General features: G+C 46.0%; 1 long non-coding RNA gene across 1 annotated transcript; it reads left to right on the top strand.

Moving 5' to 3' along the window:
* Positions 1-7425: 7425 nt before the first annotated feature.
* Positions 7426-8866, top strand: LOC106734722 (uncharacterized). The gene is made up of 3 exons (XR_001370263.1): positions 7426-7575; positions 7789-7896; positions 8753-8866. It is a non-coding gene; the product is annotated as an uncharacterized LOC106734722 (long non-coding RNA).
* Positions 8867-9235: the final 369 nt, after the last annotated feature.

Raw genomic sequence — 9235 nt, 5'->3', positions numbered from 1 at the left:
TCCCTCATCCTTCACTCCACACTGGGCCTTTCTTAAGACTGAGAGTGGGGTCTTCCCCAGACCCTGTGACTACATACCAAGGGAGAAGCAGATAGTACTGGTCCCACCCACACAAATGGGCAGTTAGCTGGCTGTGCTTCCTACCTGACATTATCTCCTTCCAGCTGGAATCTTTTTGCCAGTTCATGCCAAGTTGCAGCTCTGGATTGATGATCCCAGGAACTACATTTGTGGTTCTCTGGGAGCCTGTAGCTGTCTAAGGTCCACCATTTTAGGAATAGTATGTTGCCCTTGGGCTGAACGAAAGTCAGATAGGATTTGGGTTTGGAAGCACTTCTCTGTAAAGACAGCAAAGCCAGATAAAGTGTGCTGGCCTTGGTCATTAGTCTATGAGGAAGGATTTTCACTCTTGAGTCTGGATGAATGGAGACGGGATTCAGACTTCATGGACACACCAGCCTGTCTCATAAAGAGCTCTTGTGTCCAAGGGAGCAAGTTGTATACAAAGAAAAGAAAAATGGACTGTAGTATTAGTAATGAGGTTGTTTGGATTTGAAACATTTTAAGTAGGTTGGGTGGAGGTAGGAGATTCATCTGTGAAGTTAGAAACCTTTTATCAAGTGGCGTGGGAAATTGATTTGGTATCCTCCTGCCGAATTAATTGGCCTCATTCACTGCTTGGAAAATTAGAGACCACTCTGTGACTAGAAGGTGGATTAATTATGGGAAAGTCACGGGTTCTTATTCAGTGGACAGGGTTTGACTGTGAATGAGCCATGGATTTGGAACTGTGGCCGTAAAGTTCAGGGGCAGGTAGGGTTGTCTCAAGTTACCTACCTTTGGCCATAGCTCTACATCTATGATTCTTTGATAGGGGCTGGAGTAAGAATGATAGAGTGTTGCATTTGTGATGGGCAAAGTTGATGAGAATTCCTCTTTTCTGGGAGGACTTTGGGGGTACTTTAGTCTTAGCCAAGGAAAGATGGGCTAAGACCAGTTGGGATGACCCACTGTCCTGGTATGCCTGGACGGTCCCAGGTTTAGCACTAAATGCCTGGATGTTTGAGGCAATAATCTATGGATGGTAATGAACATACCTTCACATGCTGCAGACACGGTCATCTCAGTGCCTGCACCTTCAGAGAATGGTTGTCAATTTGTCACTCTCACTGAGGGCCTGTTGCCTGCAGCCTGGAAACCAATGCTAAGCTAGGCAAAGGGAAAGCCCGTGCAGTCATGCACCTCAAGGGGTACTGAGAGTTGAGGGACAGCTGGGGTGGGGTTCAAAGAGTAGTAAGAGAAACCGGTCTCTCTGCTTTTTTCTGCCTTGCTGCCTCTGGACTCAGTGACTGCTCACTGTGGGCAGCAAGGGTGACTTCTAGTTGAGCAAGTGACTGTGGTTCTCAGTATGTGAACCTGAGAAGGGATGCTTTGGTTCTCAGATCTCAATTGCTCCTTCTCATGGACCTACGATTATACCCAGGAGTTCAGGGCACTCAGCCCTCTGGGATGGTGAGGCCATGTGACTAACAGCCCACCAGGGAAGTTCATAAGTACCAGCTGCTGGGCAGAAAAGCAGACATAGGCATGTCTCCCTGATAACTCCACTCACTATGGCCCCAACTCAGCTGGCACTGGCCTTATCTGATTTTGCCAGACTTGAGCTCTCTCCAAGGACAGTCCCTGGATGGTCTGTGTCAGAGGTACCCTCTGAGGGGTTCCAAGCCTAGGTGCCTGCTCCTGGAAATCCAGATGATGCATTCATTCAATCATTTATTCATTTAGTGATACTCATCAACTCACTCTGGATGCTGGAAAGACCTCAGCAGAACAGGTGTTGGATCTATCTGCTGCTCCCACTGAGACCCACCCCCTGAACTGGAACTTCTGCCTTCTGGGCTTTGCTCTTAGCTTAAGACAGTTTTTGGCTGTCCCCCATGCAGGTGGAACGACTGACTGCAGCCCTGAGAGACTGAATGAATAAAGGGACTATGGCCAGGCCATATGTAAAATAGAACTCTGACCCACATCCTGTAGCAACTGGCCCAAGAAGGAAACCAGCCCATTACCTGAAGCAGCTAGCCCAGGAACCAGACTGCTATCTCAGGTCAGACTTGGATGTCAGACCAGTATCTAGCAACCAGCTCAGGAAGCTAAATAGTAACTTCTGTAACAATTGATGGAAATGACCAGGACCTGACCAATAACTACCAACTTCCCTAATTTCTATTTCCATTTCTAACTTGGGACCAATCAGAAGAAGCCAAATACGTGCCCCCATTTCAAGCTCCCACCTCCAGTCTCCCCAGGCCAGCAGCCTCTATCAGCCACATCTAGAGAACCCTTTCTTCACGTGAAGCTTTCATGATCCTCTGTCTGCCCTTAAGTCTCTGACAAATCAACCCCTTGCTAGCAAAATAAACAGATTTTGTCTTTTCTTATGGGGGAGAGTATCTTTGTTTACCTCTAAACCCTCTGTCTTTTCTCTCCATACTCTGTCAATTCTCAAATTTTATTCTGAAGGAGTCCTGATTCTTGGAGAGGCCCTCATAAAACCAGAGGATGTTAGTGGGGAGAGGAACCTTGTGGCCATGTTCCTCACCCCTCAAATCACACAGCTGAAGAGATGTGTCATGTAATAACAGGCAATCTAAGAATCACCTATGAGCTATGGCATTTGCAGCTGTGACTAGTACAGGGCTGAAGTTAGGAGCCTGAAAGGAAGGATTTGCCCTTCCACTTTCATTACATCTCTGGCTCTGGATAATTCTCCTTCCCTCTATAAGTGTAGAATGTAAGTTATCTGCTATGTCTATGACTTTGTTTTTTAGACAACTCAATAAATAAAATACAGGGGAAATATTAGCAGTGGAGTTCTTATTATCTACCTTCAGATAAGGCTGGTGTATGTATTCCTGGTTATTTTTAGTCCCCTGTAAATCCTGCTATGCATTTTTTTTTTTTTTGCATTATGGTTATGGAGCAATCCAAATGACTAAATGATGGTATGAGAATGATAGTTCTTAAATACTAAATTTGACAGTCCTGAAGGAAATCAGGGAATGGTAATCTCAAGAAAGCCTTTCTACAAAAAACGTCCTCTCCTATGGTCTTTAAAAATCCTGTCTCTGGTGACCTTGCTTTGTGTCCCAGGACTCTGAATCCAAATACATACTGCACAGGAAGGATCAGCGACCACCAGAGCTGGCGTGAGAAGCTCTTGGACTTACCTCTTCCTGCTGGAACAGGTGAGGTTTGTCCTTGCTGTGCAGCTGCTGAAGCCACATGTGAGAAAGCTGTGGGTGCTGTGGCCTTTGGGACTGCTGCAGTATAGCCTGGTTCCCTTGCCACCTTCTTCAAGGGGAGCAGGGGCTTTGTGTCCTCATTCACTCACAGTCTTTTTCTTTTCCTCTCCATCCTCACTTTGCTTTCTGAACTCCTAGTTATTATCCCATGCCCAGAACTAGAGAGCTTGCTCCTCCCTCCAGAATGCAAAGCTGCAGACATAGGCCATAGCCCCTAGCTTCCCCTAGAGGTGAGCAGGGGCTGTAACCCCACAATGCATGTCCCCAGCCTCGAATCTCCTTTTGCCATTGCAGGTTGCATTCTGTTTCTGATGTTGTAATATGGATTTGTTGCTCACATCCCTTTCCGTTTTCCTTACCCATTTCTAAGTAGGATCACTTTTTTTTTAATTGCCAGAAGGCATATGCATTTACCAGAGGCAGATAGCAAGAGGGCAGAGGGGAAACACCCTGTGAGGTTAGGTTATAGTCCTTCATTTTCCATCCTGTCAGGACTTTGGGCATGAATGCACATGCACCTGACATGTTTTTCATGCTGTCAGGGATAGGATTTAAATCTCTGTCAACTACGTGGAATTTGGCTCCCAGTGCCCAGCACTGAACTGCAGAAGGCAAGGGCATGAAATTCCTTTTCTCTAGGAGTTATGGTATTTTTAGCATTTAAAAAAATAATTATTTATTTAATTTTATTTATTATTATTTTTAAAAAAATGCTATAGGATCTGTGGCACACTAGAGAGAGACAGAACAAAGGAGAGAAGTAAAGTGAGAATACAAGCCTCCAGGTCCAGGACTTGAACCAACTGCCACACCATTTGCTGGCCCTAGGTTTTTAGCTTTAGTTTTGGAATCTGACTTGGAGGACCAGATACTATGGTTTACTTTCTATGTGTGGTCCCTCGGTTACTTACATGAGAGGAGGTTGGGGTCCTCGATGCCATTTTCCTGAAGTCACAAAAGATGTGGTTGGGTCACCTACCTTGTAATGTCTTGGATTTTCTTCCCCACAGGAAGGTCCCAGACAAGGATCTGTGTTTGTCGGGTGAGCTCAGGAATACCCAATCAGAATGAGAAAAGAAAGGCAAGAAACAAAGAAGGGAGTTGATATGACTCTGGTGCTGAACTCAGCCCCACCAGGTCCTCAGGGGCAGAGAGAGCCCACAGAGGGCAAGGGAGCTGCATGTTTGTCCTTCCACTTATGGATGGCTGAAGGCTACCTGGACCCACTAACTGCTTGTGCTCTGTCCTGCCCTGTGCATCACTAGAGAACCTGGGGATGGGGTGAAAGGGGTCAAGCACTGCTTGGCAAGGTGTGCTCTGCTGCCTCTGATGACAGATCAGGGCAAACCCCTCAGGGATGTTGTTTTTTGTGGTCCCATCCCCACGCTGGCTTCTAGCTTGGTGTGGACACAGACATCTGTGTGGGAGCTCATGGGTACAGGAGTGGCCCCTAAGAACTGCTGTCTGTCTTTCCAACCCTTTGTCCTCCCAATTGGATAGTGGGAGTAGGGGAGGAAGCTAGCTCCTGGAAAGGTCTCCACATTCCAGGAGAGGCTTGCAGGTCCTCTCTTTGGCTTTTCTGCTTTCCAGCAGTGGATCCAGCCCCTCAGCGCTCAGTACAGTTAGGGTGTGGATGTACCACTTCTGGTCCACTGCAGATGAAGTCTCTTTCCTCACTGAAGTTTCTTTCAGTTCATTTCAGTGGGTCCCAGGAGGGGTGTGTGTGCACGTGTATGATAGAAACCTGCTTTTGCTGCTACAGCTATTTCAAAGCAAATTGAGCTGGCAAAAACGTTCTAATTTTCTTGTCACAGAGATGAAAATATAAAACCAGAGCTCCGAATGGTGTTTGAAGCACCTTTACATGTCTGACCCCAGTTTAACTTTATTTCTAATCCAAACCCAAGGTGGGGGTGGGATAGGTGGGGAGATAAGAGGGGTGAGGGAATCAATAGCTAAAACCATAATTCCTCCAGCATAATCTTCCAGAGGGACAGAATGAACTGCTGAAAGCGAACCAAAAGAGAATTACACGGCAATATTTTTTCAAGGAAAGTTATTAAAATATTGACATTTCATCTGCACAGGCTTATCCCTCAGACGTCCTCCAAACGGCACCTCAGACAGGGCTAATTTAATTATGTTCCATCCTGCACATACCCTATATCAAGTGGATCCTTCCAGAAGCCCAGACATACATACTTCAGTTTTGGAGGCTTTCTGAAACTTATCTCAAACTTTCAATGGGCTTTAAAAAAAAATCTCATTCCAAAACAAACAAAGTTGAATGGCCTACATGCTTGGAATGCAGTTCACAGTGACTGGATCACACATGCGTAGTCTCCTCCCTGGATGGAGTGCCTTCCAGAAAAACAAAGTAGCCACCAGTCCAAGGAACTTGAGCCCAAGGCAACTCTGAAGGATCGTTATGAATTTTTCTTCTTTTTCGAATAACGTTTTTGATGTCACAGTTGGGATCATTTGCCCTCCTAGGAGGGCTTTGTGTGAGACTGATATTTCCCAAAACACACTGCCTAGACAGAGTTGAGATTATTTATGTGGATAAAATAAGGCAAAGCTAAGGAATTTGATGAATCAGGTGCCTGCCAGGTTCAGGGGCCAAACGATGGGAGTGGGCTCCAGCAAGGACGTCTAAGTGAGTGATTTCTATACTGACACAGAAGTCTGTACACAGAACCATGTGTGCACATGCATGTGTGTGTATGTGTGTACACATGAGTGAGAGTATGTGTAGATGTGTGTGTGAGTGCACATACATGCTTGTTTGCATGTGTACAGACGTGTCTATGAGTACACACGTGTGTGCACATGAGTGTGCAAGTGTGTGTGCATCATGGACATGAGAGCAGACATTCTTCAAGAGTGAAGCTTTACATTCAAGAGTAAAAAAAAATGAATTGTATTTCTTTCTCTCTTTTATTTATTTATTTTTTTCAGTTGCCCAGAGTACAGATACCGTAGAGAAATAGAGAGGAAGAAAGACAGCACCCCTCAGTGGGATGTCATCATGCCAACATCTCTTTTCCTCCATTTTTCCATCATTTTTGTGAGTTTGGGCATACACACACATGCCCAGTGTGTTTTTTCAAGCTGCTGGGGCTGGGATTTGAACTGTAATTGGTCACATGGGATCCAGCTTCCCTTCACCATTAAGCTATGGGGCTGGCCCAAATGAATTATATTTCTAAGAGAAGGTAGATAAAAGCAGTTCTTTCAGATTCTTATTTAGAGCAGCGCTTCTCACCCTTGACCCTGTTGATAGCTTGGGCCGATTCTTTGTTGCAGAAACCATTCTGTGAACGGCAGCGCTTACACAGCCTCCCTGGCTCTCACTCACTAGATGTCAGTAGCAAACCTTGTCCAGTTATGACAAGCAAAAAGTCCCCTCCAGATAGTGCCAAATGTCCCCTGGGGGGCAACAATCATTCCTGGTTAAGCCTCACTGATTCAGAGGTACAAAATTTGTAAGAAATGAACTATATTATATTCTGTTTAGTCAATTCCCTTCTTCCCTCTTTATTTACTTATGAAATCTCATATTCCTGAGCTATCATTAAACCTGCAAAAGTGTGGCCAAAGACATGCTACAATTTGCTTTTCTTTGTGGTCAACATGTTGAATAATTTAGTGGCCAGTGTTAAAACTATAAATTTTTTGTAGAAGATTTTGACAGTTAAAAAAATCAAAATAGTCTATGAAATAAACATAGATATGGCATATTCAGAGGGTCAAAATAACTTGGGAAAAAATTGCATCTGGAGTAGTTATCACCTTTCTTTCTTCTGCTGTTCTGAAGCTGGTTTTTTTTTTTTTTTTTTTTTTTTTTTGTTACTGGAGATGAGGGAAGGGGCAAGGAGGTTGTTCTTTTACCAAAGGGCATCCCAGGGATCCTGCTGGGAGGCCAGGCCAGAGTGGCTGGGAGACAGGCCACCGGCCACCGCCCCCCGGCCTTCAGACAGGCCACAGGCACCTGCCACTGTCCTGCCCAGTTGCTGGGGTGACAAGAATCATTGTTTCCAGATGTCACAAGAACAGAAAGAATCTTTTGAACTTTTCTTGGGGAGATTTTAAAGGCAGATTAGAAAATTCCTCCCATTCAGATAGAAACTGAAGACCATCTGTACTTATCAACGTGAGCGAAAATAGGAGAGTAATTTTTAAAAATGAGATGTGACTTTTAGGAGTAACCTGATCGATTTTGTACCAACATGCCAAAGTTCTTCTATCTTCACTTCAAAGTTTTTTTGAGGTCGTTTAAAATTTGGTCTTGTTCTTTCATAGGGGAATGTTTGCTTTAACTTCAGACCTTGTGGTTTCCAGCTGGGCGGGTAGGGGGCTCCTCGGAGAGTAACTACTGTGACTGTAGGGGTCAGCCATGTCTTCCTTGCTTGCCCAGGATTCAGCCTGGACTGAGAGCATCTCCTTTTTAAAATGCCCCCATGTCCCTTCTCCTTCATCACAGAACAGTTGCTTACTAGACAGCTGTAGAAAAATAACGGCCTTGAAATCACAAAATAAAACAATGCATACCTGGCTCCAATAGGATGTTTTTCAAATTTGGGTTTTACAAGTGAGTATTCTACTGAGTGAGAGGGTTGGGACGATTGAAGCTTTGGGGCAGAAAACAGGGTTTGGTGATGTCCAGAGATGTGTGGGTGCCAGTGGCAAGCACCTGCACAACTAGACACGTTTGGCAAACTTTAGCCAAGCTTACTTATCTTGTAAGTAAGTCCTTGTCCCTGAGCAGACATGCTGTCCCCTCCATGCTTGCAGTTCATATAGAGCCCTCCCTTGGCCTGTGCTTGGGGCTCTGGCAGTGGTCTGGTCTCCTTGTAGACCCCGCCTAACCACCTTCTGCTTTGATGGACAGTTGTATCCCCTCCCTATGGGAGATCTTAGACAGGCACAAGTGGATACGGCAGCCTGGGTGTCCCTGAGAAGTAAGTAGGGTTTGAGTGCCCCTAGTGCACCATTTGAAGGCTGCCATGCAAACCTCCCTGTCATTTCCTCTGTGTCCCTCCAGGCTTGCAGATTTCTGTTGGGTGTCATTCCCAGCAGGCAGGATGAACTGAAGGGCAGCAGGACCCTGCTCTGGCTATGATGGTATCAGCAGATCCAGACCAGGGGAAGCCTCCCTCTTAGGCCTCACAGGTCCAGACTAGACTAGACTTTGATGCCACTTCAGCAACAAACTCCATCAATGGGTCTGTTCCAGGAATCAGTCTATATCTCCCAGGTCTCTGCTGAGTGGAGGAGGGTGGATGACTGTGCTGTGACTGCTGAGTTAGGATCTCAGCCTGGACAGGGCCTTCATGAGACACACACATGCCTGCCCTGGTGTTCCCTAGGGGCACTGCCCATTTCAGAAGGCACCGGGGCTCCAAGTCTGCCATCCCCTCAGGTTTGCTCTTGTTTGTGCTTTCTAGAAGTCCTGGCTGCACCAGCTGCTCTGCTGCTACCCAAGTCAAGTGGACCACACCTATTCCATCTGCAGGGCGTTTGAAGAGGGATCAAAGGGGCAGGAATAAAAAAAGACACATTCCAAGCAGGGGTCAGAGTTATCTGTCATTCCCTATGTTGCTTAAAGTAAAATTTCTAAACACTGACGACATTTGGGATCCAAAGTTCAGATTAGATTAGATTTACCCAATTCCAGGGAGCAGAGGAGTTATGACCTTCCATTTTTAGGCCAGAAAGCTCTGGGCCTGTGAGGCAGCTGGGGCATTGAGGGGAGCCTGTCAAGCTTGTGTGCAAAGCTAGCTCTCCGGTGAACAGAGGAGGTTGGAGGGTGGAGGGGAGGGGTGGGATGCTGGGACCCTGCAACCTCCCCAGAAGCCCCAGATTCAAACTCCACTGTGAACAGTGTTGCCCTTCTAGTGGGTTAAGACTCCTGGGTTGACTATGAGTCC

This window comes from Tupaia chinensis, unplaced genomic scaffold (assembly GCF_000334495.1).
Source record: "Tupaia chinensis unplaced genomic scaffold, TupChi_1.0 Scaffold000197_1, whole genome shotgun sequence".
Lineage (NCBI taxonomy): Eukaryota > Metazoa > Chordata > Mammalia > Scandentia > Tupaiidae > Tupaia > Tupaia belangeri.
Note: the sequence above shows the minus strand (reverse complement) of the source record. Positions and strands in the feature narration are given on the sequence as shown.